This window comes from Canis lupus, chromosome 10, assembly GCF_003254725.2.
Source record: "Canis lupus dingo isolate Sandy chromosome 10, ASM325472v2, whole genome shotgun sequence".
In the NCBI taxonomy this organism is placed as follows: domain Eukaryota; kingdom Metazoa; phylum Chordata; class Mammalia; order Carnivora; family Canidae; genus Canis; species Canis lupus.
Window position 1 is genome coordinate 36,104,122 of NC_064252.1, and position 17,374 is coordinate 36,121,495.

A 17,374-nucleotide genomic window follows, 5' to 3' on the forward strand; every position below is an offset into this window, starting at 1 on the left:
GTGTCTTTCTTTCAGATTTTATTTTTATGTAATTTCTATATCCACTGTGGGGGGCCTGAACTTACAACCCAGAGATCAAGAGTTGGAGGCTCCACTGACTGAGCCAGCCGAGTCTCCATCTTTACTTTCGTAATTTTCATTTTTAATTTAAGCATAGTTGACACACGGTGTTTACATTAGTTTCAGGTGTACAACACAGTGACTCAACGAGTCTGAACGTTATATCTTTACTTGCTTTTATTTATTATTTTTTAAAGATTTTGTTTATTCATGAGAGAGACAGACAGACAGGCAGAAGCAGGCTCCATGCAAGTAGCCGGACACAGGACTTGATCCCAGGTCTCCAGGATCACGCCCTTGGTTGAAGGCGGCGATAAACCACTGAGCCACTGGGGCTGCCCTCTTTACTTGCTTTTAAAGAGCAGTCCTGTCTTTCATGTATGGTACTTTTCTTCTATAGTTTTCCATCTTAAAAGAAGCTACTCTCCTGCCCCATCTTATTTCCTCCCAATGACTTCAAGGCAGAGCCTCTACCCTCAATTTTTTAGGATAAGTCTAGATACCTTTCTTGGACCTATGCTAATTTAGTAGCCACACAGCAATTTGGAATGTGGCTAGCTCAAACCAAGATGTGCTGTAAATGTAGAATGGAGTTGGGATTTCAAAGATTTAGCTCAGAAAAATGTAAAGTATCTCAATAGTTTTAATATGTTACATAATATGTATATAGTTTGGACATGACAACAGCTTGGCATGTGGAATTAAATAAAATATATTATTAAAATTAATTTCACCCGTTTCTTTGTGTATGCGGCTACTAGAAAAATTTAAATTATACATGTGATGTCGCTCATATTTTGTATTTTTGGATAGCTCCAAATTAGATAATAGAATAAGCCTGGTTTACTGAGGAAGAGCAGCAACCTGGACTCTATCTCTTATTAGCAAAGGCAAATTTCCTCACCTGTGGGTTAGATTCTTCATCCTTAAATATGGGCAGAATGAAACTCCCTCATAGGCTCAAGGACTAACAGAAGGGAAAGCATTTTAGCATTTACCAGCACAAAGTGCGTTCTTGGTAAATGTTACTTCCTTTTCTTTGAAAGTCTCAGAAACCCCGTAGACATGTTGAGTCGCTGGTGTAGTCATCCTGGGGTTAGTCATGGAAAGTCTGGATCGCAATTCTCTTTTTTTCTTTCCTTTCCACTCTAATTACGTCCACAGAATCACTCGTACCAGGCAGAGCTGTGGGGTACTTTCTAAGCAACATCTATCCCCCTTCCCCACAGCTGCATTATCTATTCCCATCATCTGTTTACCTGCCATATTCTTCCTCGCACCTTTCTACTGGTCTATGTGTTAATAAATCATTAAAATGAAGGTCAAAATTCTGGCTGCAGCTCACCTCCTTAGGACTATTATCATTGCTCATCGCTACTGACTAAAGTCATGTGTAGCCTTGTAATTTTAGCTACTTGATGTGTGTACACTATGCTCTCATAAAATGCATGGATACATCCTTTATTTCCCACTAGCATCCCATCAGATATAAAATGAATGAAGACCTTTATAACGGTCTGAGATGTAAGTAAAATCACACTGAATACTGATTTTCGATTACTGACCAGGCCAATCAGGATTATGGGGAATGAAAAGCAATCCCTTTGACTAAGAAATCACATCTAATTTGGCAGTCAGGGGTTTATTTCTGGCTGATTCATCTGTGAAAAATTCTTTTTTGATTTCCTCCAAGCTGTTGCTAACAGTGTGCTGAGCTGGCAACGCTGAAAACAGTTTCTCTCTTGGATGATGCTATTTTCTTATTTTCCAACCAACTTTTCCCAAATACTTGCCATTATTTATTACAGATGTCAATCGTTCTGAAAGTCTGGCTTAAAGAAGTTCATTATGCATCATTGTGATCTAGCCTCTTGATCTCATTCCTCCTCTAAAACGCATTCCACTAGAAGGACAATAACTCCAGGTCCAAGTGCAGCTGGGAGACAGAGAACGACCAGTTCCTGACAGATTTTCTCCCTTTAGAAAAGATGAGGGGTGACGACAGAATAAGAGGGGAGAGGGAAAAAGCTGGTGAGGAAAAGAAAACATACGGGCACCTGGGTGGGTCAGTGGTTGAGCATCTGCCTTTGGCTCAGGTAGTGATGCTGGGGTCCTGAGATCAAGTCCTGAATCAGGCTCCCTGCAGGGAGCCTGCTTCTCCCTCTGCCTATGTCTCTGCCTCTCTCTCTGTCTCTCACATGAATAAATATATAAAATCTTAAAAAAAAAAAAAGAGAGAGAGAGAAGGGGAACAGATTTGAGGAAGAAGAGCAAGAGAGAAAGAAGAAAATCTATGGATGGGAGAGTTTGAAGAGATTCACACTGTTTAGAAAGAGAGAAAAATCATTGAGATCATCAAATACTCAATAAAACTCTATTTCTTTCGATCTTGAGCTCTAGTAGTTCTAGATCTTAAAGGAGACATGTATGAATGATGCAGAATAAAATGAAACACAAAGTGGGGAAACAGTCTGGTGGTCCTTCAAAAAGTTAAACATAGAGTTTCCATATGGCTCAGCAATTTCAATTCTGGGACCCCAAAGAACTGAAAACTGGGATTCAAACATACTATTTGTAGCCTTGTGTTCACAGCAGCATTATTCATAATAGCTGGAAGATGGGAACAAATCCTTCCACAGATGAACGGACAAGCAAAATGTGCTATACCCATAGAATGCAGTAATATTTATCCATAAAAAGGAAAGAAATTCTGACACGTGCTACAATATGGATAAACCTCAAAAACATTATGCTAAGTGAAAGAAGCCAGACAAAGAAGCTCTTATGTTATATAAGTCCACTTATATAAATATACAGAGGCAAATTCATAAAGACAGAAAGGAAATTAAAAGTTATTGTGGCCTAGGAGGAAAGAATGGGGAGTTAATGCTTAATGGGATATAGAGTATCTGGGATGATGAAAAGTTTTTGACATAGTGGAGACAATTGCACAACATCATGAATACAATTAACTGATTTCTACGCTTAAAAATGGTTAAAATGGTACATTCTATGGTACATGTATTTTACCACTATAAAAAAAAAAAGAGAAAGAGAGAGAGAGGAGGGAACATTTCTTGACCACCTAAATCCCACCAAATATAAAGCCAGGATCCTTGTACACATGTCAATTAATCACCACTACTTACAGATTAGGAATTAATGCCATTTACAGATAAGGCATCTTTTGACTAAGGTATTTGAACCCATGTCTGGTAGTTCTAAAACCCACAGTCTTTTGATTATACCGAAGTATGTGAAGAATAAAGAGACTCAGTGAATAAATACATGAACGAGAAAGGAAGCTTCTCCTTACAGATCTGAAACTGTCAAATTAGAAAAAAGACCATGAATGGGATGCCTGGGTGGCTCAGGGGTTGAGCGTCTGTCTTTGGTGCAGGGTGTGATCCTGGGGTCCTGGGATCAAGTCCGACATTGGGCTCGCTGCATAAGCCTGCTTCTCCCTCTGCCTGTGTCTCTGCCTCTCTCTGTGTGTCTCTCATGAATAAATAAATAAAATCTTAAAAAAAAAAAAAAACCATGAATGGTTGAACACAAAGAACTAGCTGTCCAAACAGTTCCCCATGGTGCCAAGAAACTTCCATTTAGCATAGTTTTTAAGCCCTGTAAATATATTGCTAAGAGAATATCTGCCTCTTCTTTCCTCCCAACACAGAATATTTGGTAAAATTCATTTTTCTATTTTTCCATGTTCTATATAACCTATCCCAAACTCTCATCTGGGGTGGTAGAGTACCCATCCTCATCCTCAACAATACCATCATATACTTGTTTGGTATATAAAATACTTTCCTAATACATTACCTCACTTAATTAAATTAGCCACTCTGTAAGATACCATCTCCATTCTGTAGACTGGCAAACTATGCCCCCAAAATGATGCACTCATTTGGAGCTAAAATTTGACCTAGTATAGACACTGGGTAGAGGCAGTTATTGAGGTGCTGTTCATATATATATATATAATCTTCTGAGAATGAATGTACCAATCAATGTATTGATAAGAACTTTTGGGCAAGATGTAATTCAAAATCACTGTCGGGTTTCTGTATTAAGACGAAAGACCCTTTGAAGTTCCCTTAAACAGCTTCATTTTTTTTCTCTGGGAACTCTTAGAGCTGTTGACACCAAGAAACAGTCAATGAGATTTAATAGTCTCTGCTACCTCTGATAAGGCCCTGGTTCAAGTCCCCATCACATCATTCATTGAGACCTCTACTGCAGGATGTTCACATATCTGCTCCTAACAATTGGAACTATTTCTCAGTCATCTTTGTATCCCCAGAACTGAACACAGTGCTTAGCATGGAGTTAAATGTCTACTGTGTGAAGGAATCGCTGGCACAATGTTTTGTATGGTATTGCAATCTCCACTCTCTGGTTCTCCAAGTCTATCCTCCACACTGCAAAGTTACATATATCCCTTCCCTGCAAAAATTACCCCAAAACTTTATATTGCATTCCAGACTGGTACTCCATATGCATTCCCTATCATGCTTATCCCACAAACACATCTTACGTCCTAGCACATTAGATACCTTTAAATTTCTTTGATTTATTCTAGACTCATTTACTGAGCACTTAGAACTCCAGGCACTGGGGACATAGGAGGGAACATGAAAGACAAAGTATCTGAAAGAAAGAGGAGGGACTCCTGAGTGGCTCAGCAGTTGAGCGTCTGTCTTTGGCTCAGGGCGTGATCTCGGGGTTCTGGGATTGAGTCCCACATCAGGCTCCCTGCGAGGTGCCTGTTTCTCCCTCTCCCTATGTCTCTGCCTTCTTCTTCTTCTTCTTTTTTAAAGAAGGTGTGCATATTTTATTACTCATGCCATACAAAATACAATAATGGTGTCTACCTGTATACAAATAGAGCAAGGAGCTATTTCTACCAAACTACCACCAGACTCAACAGCAGTTAAGAAAAATACTTCCACAAACAGTGGTAGGACTTTCAATGTAACAGAACATTTTGGTGGGAAAACATTCGGTGAGTGCCTTCAAGGAGCCAGGGCCAAGCCTTTGGGTGGTAGCAGGGGAGAGAGGGACAGTGCAGAAAGATAAGACACCGTCCTTGTTCCTGAGCCATTCACACAGTCTACACTCCCTGTGTTGAAGGCACATGTTTGTGTAGTTGTGCACAATTAATAACATGGCAAGACATCAGTGCTAACACAGCACATAAATAAAATCTTAAAAAAAAAAGAAAAAGAAAAAGAGGAACCCAAGGGCAGGGCACACATCAAGTATGCCCTTGCAGACCAGAATAAGCACTCTAGGTTCCATTCCAGGTGAGGTGGAAAGGCAATAGAGGATTCTGAACAGAGAAGTAAAACTGACCTGCAAACCTTTGCTCAAGATGTCACCAACTGTACCTGGAAGAATACCTTTTCCCATCATATTTTAAGTGCTGAAATTCACTCATTCTTCGAAACCCAATTTAACAATCCACTAAATGGTGTTGTCCCTGAGAATTACAGGCCGCTTCTTCTTTTGGTCATCCCCCAGAATTTGACAGTACTCATGCTGGTCTGATTATACCCGGTTATTTATATGTAATTTTTTTTACACCATTGTGTGTATGTTTATCCAAGGTATCTCGTTTTTTATTTTATAAGCCATGCACAGTGCCTTGTTGTTGCAAGCTAATGTACCCTTTCTATTAATTTGTAAGACCAAAGCAAAGTGATCATCCTCTTCTTAACCTTTTCTTTCTTGTACTTGAAAAAAAAGAATTGTTTTCCAAATGCTATAACGATTCCTTATTTCATGACTATGTGTCTATATATAAAAAACATGTATCTATAGGTATATAACATATATAAAATAAGAAAGTCCCTTATACATCACCTCATTCTAGATCATAGCTGTGTTCCTCTCAAGGTTATAATGCTTCTGCAGACTGACTGATAAATAAATGTTTTCATGAATACATTTTAATCTCTAAGGAAGTTCATTGTGTAAGGCAGATCATGTATATGGCACAAGATCCTTTTGGGGTGAATAATCACCTCTGAACAAATGTTCTACAAATGTGGCTTTGGCACATTAAGGTTGCTTTAGAAATGGCCTACTGGTTAATGAATAAGTAATTCAAACAGTTATAGTTGCTTTTTCCACGCCATGGTAAGACAGATATTCACTAATAGTATTAAACAGTATGTGATTGTTTATTTATTTGTTTAAGAGCCTACACAGAATTTGGGTTAAAAATATTTAATGTAATAAAATGACAAAAAGCATTACTATAAAAATATTCTATGTCTCTGCAGGACCATACACTATCGGCACTAAACACTATTCAAGGTTGTTAATGTTTTCTCTGCAAATCTTCCTCACCCTCTTTGAAACCAATAAAATATGTTTTTACATATACACATATGCTTTCACATATACTCAGTAATTAAATATGCACCCGCAGGAAGTAAGAACCACAAACATGACACTTTACAGCAGTGAAAAGAAAAATTTAATTAGTATTAGTAAGCTACTACAACTTACCCAAGACTGTTTTTCTTACTGGATATGCAAGTTTCGACGAATATCTTTTCGATGAATGTCTTCTTCCAAACTTCCACTCTTCTGCCTTAATAACTTTTGTATACACAGCCCCACCTCTGCAAAAGCAAGTCGATATTCCAAGTACTTTCCTTGCTGTCCCTTCAGACTCCCTTGCTCTCACCTCAAGAATAAAGCATCTCCTTTCCGGTACTTCTGCTCTTGTTTTCACTTATTTATCAGGGCCTGGGCAACCAGTTCAGATCACGGTGAATTATCTTTAAAGGCTCCTGTTTCCTACACCATAAAGTACTTCCTCATCTTAACTTTGTGTCTGTTGCCTCGAGCTATATTTAAGCCAATGAAACCAAGTTGAGGGTTTTTTTTCCTGCATTCAGTCAAGTCACGTGACTCAGTGTGTTACACGATAACCCCAAAGTTCTAAAGCAATAAGGCAACACCCCTAAATGTCATAACTTATATCCTGTTGAGTGTTTTATTATGTACTTAAGAAATTCATCCATAAACTTATTGAAAGCATTGTAATGTGCAGAAAATATTTAGAAAAACAAACAGTAATCAATCAGCTAGAAAGTGGTGGAGCTTTCACAAAAAGATAGCCCCCACCCTTCACCCTTTTGGATCTTGACAGTATCTACATGTTTGAATTAACAGAGCTTCTTTTACTTCTCTAATGCTTTACCACTTCAGTGTTAGGCGGCTAGTCTTATTTTCTCTTCCTGGTGGCTCAGCCCAAGTTTTGAGACAAGCAGGCCAAACTCTACCAGCCTAAGCAGACAAATAGCTCCTTCTGTCCTAGATACCCTTGACAAACAGTGCAAAGAAGGAGTAAGGTCAATACATCTCCCAGGACCCCTGGATGCCAAGTTTCCATTGAAGAATAATAAAGGAATCTTTGGTTGAGCTGGAGGAACTCAGTAGAACTAATTACAGCCTTCCACTTCCATAAATGACGACTTCCTTGCCCTGGCACATTGAGAATAGTATAAGGAAGTTTCTTACACAATTTCTTTACTATAAAGCAGCCATTTTTAGAATGATAACAGCATCCCTCAGAATGATAGGACCTGAGGCGAATCTTTAAAAACAAGAAAACAACTCCTCACCTTTGCTTATTATGCAAACCCGAGAGCCTGGGTACTGGCAGCATTGAGAGACAGCGACTGTCAGTAGAAAGGCAGAAGTGAAAGGCACCCCGAAGGGCCATCTACACCGTAGGGAAGCAGTCTGGTGTCTGGAGAGGTCAAAGAACTCACCCAGGACAAGTTACTGGCACAGTGAGCTCTCAACCTCAGGGCTCTGCCCAGCACTCCCGGGAGCATCTCACAGGCTCCACTTTCATGGCTCACTGTAAAGCCCGACCATCAGAGCTGGGTTTGGACTTTGCACAGAATACTCAACACTGTACAATTCCAGCCGGAGGACTTTTCTGGCCTCAATTCACTTACTCTCTCTTGGGGTGAGTGGGATACAGAAGAAGCTGGAAGTACAAAAGCTGTTTGTGGGTGAGAAGCAGCTTCCCTCCTCATTCCCACAGGGGACAGTACTATACCACAGACAGAGACCCTGGAAAGCAGCCACAAGCACTCCTGGGAGAAGGAAAACAGAACGGAAGTCTTCTGAGCAAGATTCCCAGCATATGGAATTCTCTTCAAGAAAGTAACTTATGTTATTGCAATTAAAATCCAGAAGAGGCAAATATCTGCCACGTCTTTGTGTCCCAATTCTTTACTGATCACCATGCACCATGAAGGGAAACAGTGTTGTGATGGACAAAGGGGCAATGCATGCTCAGGGAGGCCATCAGCAGAAGTCTATCCTGAGTCCTTCTAGCTATCATCTCACCCCCTCCTCCTCTCTTCGGACAAATTTTTCCAGGCAAGAGCAAATCCAGAAGACATTTTTCAATCTTTATCTTACATTTGACACTTATAAACAATGCTCTCCTAGTAATTTTCAATTCAATATCCTTGGTCTCCAGGCCATTACCCCTGTGTTTCTCATCACCCTGTCACTGTCCCCTCCTCCTCTGCTTGCCTTTTAGGTGTGGCAACTTCCCTAATTCAAACCCTAGCTCTCTGCCTGTATCACTATGGACACTGTCCCTGATGACTTCATCATCTCTCATGGCTCCACTTCCTGCATGTTAGCATCATTGGCCAGACCTTTCTACTGAACTCACAGTCACGCATCAAATTGTCTGCTGGCTGCTTTACTCAAAATGACTAAATAAACCAGTCCCCCTTCCCTTCCATGCTCACAGCCAGCTCTTCCTTTCATATGCCTTCTCTAAAGTATGGCAACATTATCCAACCAGTCACCCAAGGTAGGATCCCCTAATCACTCTTGACATCTTACCCTCAAGCCAACTACTTCTGCTAATTTTAATTCCTAACTCATTTTTAAATGTGTCCCTTTGCCCCACATCATTCTCATTTTTAGCCCTGCTACTGTTCTAGTCCTCATGATTACTCACTTGGTCTGTGGCTGCAGCCTCTTAACTGGGTTCTCTGCCTTCAACCAAATCCAGGAGATCTAACCTGCAAGTCATCTAAACAACCAGGGGTCTCTCAACGGAACTTGCTTAAACTCTACAATGGTTCTCCAGTGCACTGAGCACAAAGGTAAGCCCCTTAAGAAGCCAACAAACCCTATATTCCCTGGCTTGCTAACCCTAATCTCTGGACACTCCCTGCCCCTCACTTTATGCAACCCTGCAGTGACACATGCCATGCAGGCCCTCATCTTGATGCTGCTGCTTATGCTGGCCCCTCAGCCTGACAGATCTTTCCATCTTCCTCTTGCTAACTCTAATATCCTTGTACAACTGAAGCATCAGGTCTTCAAAAAAACCTGTCCCAACTCTTCTCCAACCCCACTCTCCTGTATGTATCAGGCACTCCACTTCAGGGCCCCCATGACGTCCTCTCACTTACATTCTAAAAGCTTTTTTGTCTAACCCATGTGAGGGCAAGAACTGGGCTTCTACTTATCTTATGTAGATAAGTGCCTGTGTCTGCCACACACACTAGGCATTTAATAAAAGTTTAAAACCTGCCTGAGCCTGTAGGAGAGGTAGTGGTTCTTATCTTACAGATAAGGGAAATGATGCTCAGAGAGAGGTTACATGACTTCTTAAAAGTCATCCATGAAGAAGTCTAAGAAGGGAATGTAGAATGCAAAAATGTACTAGCTAAATTGAAGTCTTTTTCTTTTTAAAAGCAGAAAGCCTCTCAGAATTAAGCACAGGGACAGCAAGGAATGCATCTAAGTTTTTATTACTATTACCCTAGAGCCTGACAAGGTATTATCTTGCACACCTGGAGTATTTAATAAATCCTGGGTGGCTCACTAGGACTATATACAGAAAGAGGGTCACTTTCACTTATACACTGTGCAAGGGCAGGTCTGCTTCTCTCCAGCAGATGGAGCTACGGGTCTGTGTCATCACCAGCTACAGTTTGGGAGCCTTGGTAAAGAACCAGCCTTTTTCATCCATTCATTGCCGCGCTTCCTTTTTCCTTTGTAAGACTCACAGATAAAAAGAAATCAGCATACATGTTTTCCATAGAATACCCTCTGAATGGACACAGATCTACTTTGTAACTTGTTCAATGTCCTTGCATATCTTTTCCTCTCCGGCTTTTTAAAATATCTGGGGGTAATCTCACCCAATTTGATTTACCTGATCAAGTGCTACTGCATGTCTCCATCTTTCTATGTTTCTTAGGTCCTTCTTTATGAAACACATTTATAACCCAACAAGTTTACGATGTTCAGCCCTACACATATATTCTCCTTGGTGTGTCTGCCCTATTTCACTTGAGAAAACATTAGTTTACCAATCATCTCTCATTTAAAATAAAAAACAATACCCTTTTCAATATACATTTTTTATAATAAATTTATTTTTTATTGGTGTTCAATTTACCAACATACAGAATAACACCCAGTGCTCATCCCGTCAAGTGCCCCCCTCAGTGCCGTCACCCATTCACCCCCCTCCCGCCCCCGCCCTCCTCCCCTTCCAACACCTCTAGTTTGTTTCCCATAGTTAGGAGTCTTTATGTTCTGTCTCCCTTTCTGATATTTCCCACACATTCTTCTCCCTTCCCTTATATTCCCTTTCACTATTATTTATATTCCCCAAATGAATGAGAACATACAATGTTTGTCCTTCTCCGAATGACTTACTTCACTCAGCATCATACCCTCCAGTTCCATCCACGTTGAAGCAAATGGTGGGTATTTGTCATTTCTAATGGCTGAGTAATATTCCATTGTATACATAAACCACATCTTCTTTATCCATTCATCTTTCAATGGCACCGAGGCTCCTTCCACAGTTTGGCTATTGTGGACATGGCTGCTAGAAACATCGGGGTGCAGGTGTCCCGGCGTTTCACTGCATCTGTATCTTTGGGGTAAATCCCCAACAGTGCAATTGCTGGGTCGTAGGGCAGGTCTATTTTTAACTCTTTGAGGAACCTCCATACAGTTTTCCAGAGTGGTTGCACCAGTTCACATTCCCACCAACAGTGTAAGAGGGTTCTCTTTTCTCCGCATCCTCTCCAACATTTGTAGTTTCCTGCCTTGTTAATTTTCCCCATTCTCACTGGTGTGAGGTGGTATCTCATTGTGGTTTTGATTTGTATTTCCCTGATGGCAAGTGATGCAGAGCATTTTCTCATGTGCATGTTGGCCATGTCTATGTCTTCCTCTGTGAGATTTCTCTTCATGTCTTTTGCCCATTTCATGATTGGATTGTTTGTTTCTTTGCTGTTGAGTTGAATAAGTTCTTTATAGATCTTGGAAACTAGCCCTTTAACTGATAGTCATTTGCAAATATCTTCTCCCATTCTGTAGGTTGTCTTTTAGTTTTGTTGACTGTATCCTTTGCTGTGCAAAAGCTTCTTATCTTGATGAAGTCCCAATAGTTCATTTTTGCTTTTGTTTCTTTTGCCTTCGTGGATGTATCTTGCAAGAAGTTACTGTGGCCGAGTTCAAAAACGGTGTTGCCTGTGTTCTCCTCTAGGATTTTGATGGATTCTTGTCTCACATTTAGATCTTTCATCCATTTTGAGTTTATCTTTGTGTATGGTGAAAGAGAGTGGTCTAGTTTCATTCTTCTGCATGTGGATGTCCAATTTTCCCAGCACCATTTATTGAAGAGACTGTCTTTCTTCCAATGGATAGTCTTTCCTCCTTTATCGAATATTTGTTGACCATAAAGTTCAGGGTCCACTTCTGGGTTCTCTATTCTGTTCCATTGATCTATGTGTCAGTTTTTGTGCCAGTACCACACTGTCATGACCACAGCTTTGTAGTACAACCTGAAATCTGGCATTGTGATGCCCCCAGATATGGTTTTCTTTATTAAAATTCCCCTGGCTATTCGGGGTCTTTTCTGATTCCACACAAATCTTAAGATTATTTGTTCTAACTCTCTGAAGAAAGTCCATGGTATTTTGATAGGGATTGCATTAAACGTGTAAATTGCCCTGGGTAACATTGACATTTTCACAATATTAATTCTGCCAATCCATGAGCATGGAATATTTTTCCATCTCTTTGTGTCTTCCTCAATTTCTCTCAGAAGTGTTCTATAGTTTTGAGGGTATAGATCCTTTACCTCTTTGGTTAGGTTTATTCCTAGGTATCTTATGCTTTTGGGTGCAATTGTAAATGGGATTGACTCCTTAATTCCTCTTTCTTCAGTCTCATTGTTAGTGTATAGAAATGCCACTGATTTCTGGGCATTGATTTTGTATCCTGCCACATTACCAAATTGCTGTATGAGTTCTAGCAATTTTGGGGTGGCGGCTTTTGGGTTTTCTATGTAGAGTATCATGTCATTGGCGAAGAGGGAGTGTTTGACTTCTTTGCCAATTTGAATGCCTTTAATGTCTTTTTGTTGTCTGATTGCTGAGGCTAGGACTTCCAGTACTATGTTGAATAGCAGTGGTGAGAGTGGACATCCCTGTCTTGTTCCTGATCTTAGGGGAAAGGCTTCCAGTGCTTCCCCATTGAGAATATTTGCTGTGGGCTTTTCATAGATGGCTTTTAAGATGTTGAGGAATGTTCCCTCTATCCCTACACTCTGAAGAGTTTTGATCAGGAATGGATGCTGTATTTTGTCAAATGCTTTCTCTGCATCTAATGAGAGGATCATATGGTTCTTGGTTTTTCTCTTGCTGATATGATGAATCACATTGATTGTTTTACGAGTGTTGAACCAGCCTTGTGTCCCGGGGATAAATCCTACTTGGTCATGGTGAATAATTCTCTTAATGTACTGTTGGATCCTATTGGCTAGTATCTTGTTGAGAATTTTTGCATCCATGTTCATCAGGGATATTGGTCTGTAATTCTCCTTTTTGGTGGGGTCTTTGTCTGGTTTTGGAATTAAGGTGATGCTGGCCTCATAGAACGAATTTGGAAGTACTCCATCTCTTTCTATCTTTCCAAACAGCTTTAGTAGAATAGGTATGGTTTCTTCTTTAAACGCTTGATAGAATTCCCCTGGGAAGCCATCTGGCCCTGGAATTTTGTGTCTTGGGAGGTTTTTGATGACTGCTTCAATTTCCTCCCTGGTTATTGGCCTGTTCAGGTTTTCTATTTCTTAAAAAATGTATTTACTTATTTGAGAGAGAGATAGAAAGCAGAGTGGAGGGGAGAGGGAGAGAGTCTTGACTCTCTCTACGCTGAACTCGCACACAGGACTCAATATTACGACCCTGAGATCATGACTTGAGCCAAAACCAAGTCAGAAACTTACCTGACTGCACCACTCAGATGCTCCCCAATATATCCTAATTGTTATCTTAAAGGCTTTGAGATTCTGAACAGGATAAAAAAGAAATTAATACTACCTATGAGAGTAGAGCTTTACAGTAAAATCCTGAGCAAACTTCATTTTTCACTCAACTTACAAATTTCAGGGCATTCTTGAAACACTTAGTGTTTACTGAAACTGTGTAAAAGTAGTCCATGATTATACCTAAAATAGAACCAGGTGCTATGCTCAGATAATTATAAAAGTTTTTTTAGGGATCCCTGGGTGGCACAGCGGTTTAGTGCCTGCCTTTGGCCCAGGGCGTGATCCTGGAGACCCGGGATCGAATCCCACATTGGGCTCCCAGTGCATGGAGCCTGCTTCTCTTTCTCTCTGTGTGACTATCATAAATAAATAAAAATTAAAAAAAAATTAAAAGTTTTTTTTAAAAAGATTTTATTTATTCATAAGAGACAGAGACAGACAGACAGAGAGAGAGAGAGGCAGAGACACAGGCAGAGGAAGAAGCAGGCTCCATGCAGGGAGCCTGACATGAGACTTGATCCCGGGTGTCCAGGATCCGGCCCTGGGCTGAAGGTGGCGCTAAACCACGGAGCCACCCGGGCTGCCCAAGGGTTTTTTTTTTCTTTTGAACTTGCACCAAAGTCCTGTGGATGCAAAGTCCATGACATCTAGCATCCCCAGCCCTCACCAACCCAATGCCTATGTGCCGCTTGCCCAAGCCATTAAAGTAACAAAAAAATACCCCACAAGTTCCTGGTTGCTCCTTAGGGAAGAGTTCTAGCCCCACTGAGAACTACTGCCCTAGAGGATTTCTGAGGCCATTAAGCTACCTGATGGCAAAAGAACTGATTAAAGTATCTAAAGGAACCACCTATCAGGGTTTGACTTGACCATATCACTGAACACTACTAAATTAGAACACTAACTAAAAAACTTCCAATTATAATTTAAACTTTTAAATCAAGTCAGTCCCCAGTTTTCAAGTATTTTCAAACTCAGATGAGATTATATCAAGAAAACATGGTCATAGGGGTGCCTGGATGCCAGCCATCTGCCTTCTGCCCAGGTTATGATCCTGGGGTTCGGAGACTGAGCCCCATATCAAGCTCCCTATTCAGCAAAGAAGTTGCTTCTCCCTCTCCCTCTGCTGCTATCCCTCCTTGCATTCGTGCTGTCAAATAAACAAATAAAATCTTAAAAAGAATGAAAGAAAGAAAACAGTGTCATAGAAAAGTAAGCCTTGTCTAACCACAATAATATCTAAACAAAGACCCTAAAGGGCAATACCTGGTCCTAAATGCTCCTAGCTCTGGGAGTCTTTTTGAGTTTGAGCAAGATACAATCCCTAATTGCATCTTGGACCTGTAAGTGTTCAAAGTATAGGAGGATGAGAAGGGGATGCAGCTTGTAAATTTCCATGGCAATACTGTGGGAAGATTCTAGTTGCCCAAGGACATGACAGGAAAGGGACAGTCCTGGCCTATGTCCCTATATCAGAGTGAGAGGACCCTGATGGCAGGATTGGAATTCCAGAAGTAATGAAGCGTCCTTAAATTAAACATGGTCTACACTTAGGTATGCCAACTCAACACTTCAAATGAAAACCCTGTTACCTGCCTGAAATTAGCTCTTCTCCACATATGGCAGCACCATTCACTCAGTGACCAAAACCAGAAACACAGGACTCATCCTCAACTCCTCAAACATCCCCACAAACCTCCCAATGTCCAACTGCAGAGTCCTTTCTTTTCTTCCTTTTAAATATCTGAGTCTATTCACTTCTTTATATCCCTGTGGAAAGTACCTACTTCTGGCACCATCACTTCTCCCTTGGATTAATGTAACATCCATCTAACAGCTCTCTTTCTTGATTACTATCTGCAACCCACCCCCTTTCCATGTGGTTTGCAATACACCTCCCTCCCTCCACTCTGTTTCAGATCTAGTTTTCCTGATTACAAAACAGGCATCTGATTAGACAGTGTTTGTTCTTATCCCTGGCAACAGTGACTGGTCCTGGTTGGGCACTGGACCTGAACTAATAAGCTAATTAGATTCTTTTTCTTGAAAATCAGAAATCTGAGTAGAGACAGTCCTCAGCAGGTAGGATAAGCCAACTAATGGTATCATCCTACAGAGAAATTCCATGGATTCTTCTGCTGAGATGCTAGGAGTTACTCTCGTTCTTTATCCTCTCAGAGACCTGGATGTTTGGCCCTTTCTTTAGTCCTCTGAGCCACCCCACTATCTTTCCAATAACTTCCTTTTAGCTCATGTTTGCCAGAGTCAATTCCTATTATTCATAACCAAGGAAACTTAACAATAAAAGCAGTCAGCCTGACACAAGACCCTTCCTGATTCAGATGTCCCTGCTCCCAGTGCCATTGCCAAGGTCTGCTCCCCATTTCACACACTCCAATCCAACCATGGGGACCTACCACACGTCAACATCCTATGTTCTTGTCCCTTCTGCTCTTCCTGCCTAGAATGGCATCTTTGCATAATTATCATCAGTTGGGACTCAACCTAAATGTCACTTCCTCTGGGAAAATTTCACTCAGCCTTTCAGACTGCTCATAGGGCCTGGTACTTAGTACTCCTGAAATAAACCTTAAGACTCCACAATTTGTTGCCTGATTCCTCACTGGCCTAAACCCAAATGAAGTTTATTATAAGTGGTGATTCTTATACACAAGTGTATCCCCCTACCTATGCCAGAGAGCAGACTCCTAGTCTCAAAGAAATGAACACACTAGGAAACTAAAAGTCCACTTAAACAATTCAAGTAAGTATTGAGGAAAATGTAATAGGAGTTGAAAAATAAATGTATTTCAGGACACCTCGGTGCCATCCAAGTCTTGGTTTTGACTCAGGTTGTGATCTTAGGGTTGTGAGATCAAGTCCTATGTCAGACTCCACACTGAGCACAGAGTCTACTTAAGATTCCCCCTCCTTCTGTCCTTCCTGCTTATTTTCTCTCTCTCCCTCTCTAAAATAAATAAATAAATCTTTAAAAATTAATAAATTTCTTTGGAATCAAGAGGGTCCTTCACATTCCATGTTAAATAAATTTTAGTATGAATTCATATTCAAAATAACTATGTATTCACTTTGTGAAAATTCATCAACCTGTGTGCTTAATTAAGATTTGTGTACTCTTAAACTGAGTCACTGGGTTGTTGAGCATCTGCCTTCAGCTCAGGGAGCCTGCTTTTTTCTCTGCCTATGCCTCTACCTCTCTGTGTCTCTCATGAATAAATAAATTAAATTTTAAAAAGTAAGATAGCCATCTTCTTTAAAAAAAAAGATTTGTGTACCCCTTTGTATGTATATTAAACATTAACAAAAAAATTTAAATGCTTTTAGCATAGCTGAAAATCACAGCTTTAGACTAGCTATAAGTTCAATATGCACAGAAACACCATATAGTGGTGGAAGGTGCCCTGACTACAAGTAAAAGTCCCTGGGTTACAGTCTTAACTCTACCACTTACTAGCTGTGACATTTTGGTTCAATCAAAATATCTGATATTCAGCTTTAGCAACTACAAAATGGGATAATAACCATTCTGTCTAAATCTCAGGCTCTACAAAGATAAACATAAAAAGTCAAACAAGCTTTTTTTGTTACAAAATTCTGTATCACTTGAGTTTTAGCTGAACGATAAAAATAATAATTATTAAAATGCTACATTTTGGCATGAAAATGCCTGTAAATTCTCATGAATGCATAGCAAAAAAGGTGATATTGGACAACAAATCCAGGGTGTTAACCTGAAAGTCAAGATTGAATTTATTCTTGGAGAAGACAGAAAGGATACCTCTACATCATCATGTTTCTTGGGAACTGGATTAAAAAATTTACATTTCATGAACTAAAACAAACATTTCTCGTACTTATGACAGCTGAGATGCTTTTGAGACTTCAGCCAAAGCATTAAGCCTTCTGGTTACAGGAACCTCTGTGAATAGGGATGCA

At 40.3% G+C, this 17,374-nt stretch overlaps 1 protein-coding gene across 4 annotated transcripts in view; it reads right to left on the reverse strand.

Annotated features, from left to right (window-relative positions):
- Positions 1 to 17,374, reverse strand: part of LIMS1 (LIM zinc finger domain containing 1) — a 146,701-nt gene that overhangs the window by 86,357 nt on the left and 42,970 nt on the right. Inside the window, exon 1 of one of the 4 annotated variants that reach the window (XM_025462711.3) lies at positions 6,580 to 6,922. The exons of the other annotated variants lie outside the window; for them this stretch is intronic. The gene's annotated coding sequence lies outside the window, so the exon portion shown is untranslated. Of the gene's footprint in view, positions 1 to 6,579; positions 6,923 to 17,374 lie in introns of those variants that run through there. 4 annotated transcript variants of the gene reach the window in all.